Source organism: Penaeus monodon, chromosome 19 (genome assembly GCF_015228065.2).
Source record: "Penaeus monodon isolate SGIC_2016 chromosome 19, NSTDA_Pmon_1, whole genome shotgun sequence".
Classification (NCBI taxonomy): domain Eukaryota; kingdom Metazoa; phylum Arthropoda; class Malacostraca; order Decapoda; family Penaeidae; genus Penaeus; species Penaeus monodon.
Window position 1 is genome coordinate 49,133,653 of NC_051404.1, and position 254 is coordinate 49,133,906.

General features: G+C 31.5%; 1 protein-coding gene across 1 annotated transcript in view; it reads left to right on the forward strand.

Moving 5' to 3' along the window:
• Positions 1-254, forward strand: part of LOC119585430 (ribosome biogenesis protein BMS1 homolog) — a gene marked incomplete in the record, with an annotated part of 34,374 nt that continues 34,120 nt past the window's right edge. The window contains 1 exon segment of the mRNA XM_037934088.1: positions 1-54.

The following is a 254-nucleotide window of genomic DNA, read 5'->3' on the forward strand; positions in this document are numbered from 1 at the left end:
CTCTAATATTGTTTACAGCATGGAAGAGGCAGTTCTCTAAGTCTGTTTATATATGTACGTATTATACATTTACATTTTTCCAAACAAAAGGTGTGGACTTAGTATTTATCATGAACATTTATCTGCTTAGAAGCTGAGTTGGAAGATGGCTATCTACATGAATGTAAATGAAATATCTTGGTGTTTTGAAAGAAAATATGGATTAAGTTCGGATGAGACGATGGTAATTTTTTTGTTATTTTCATCCCCAATGA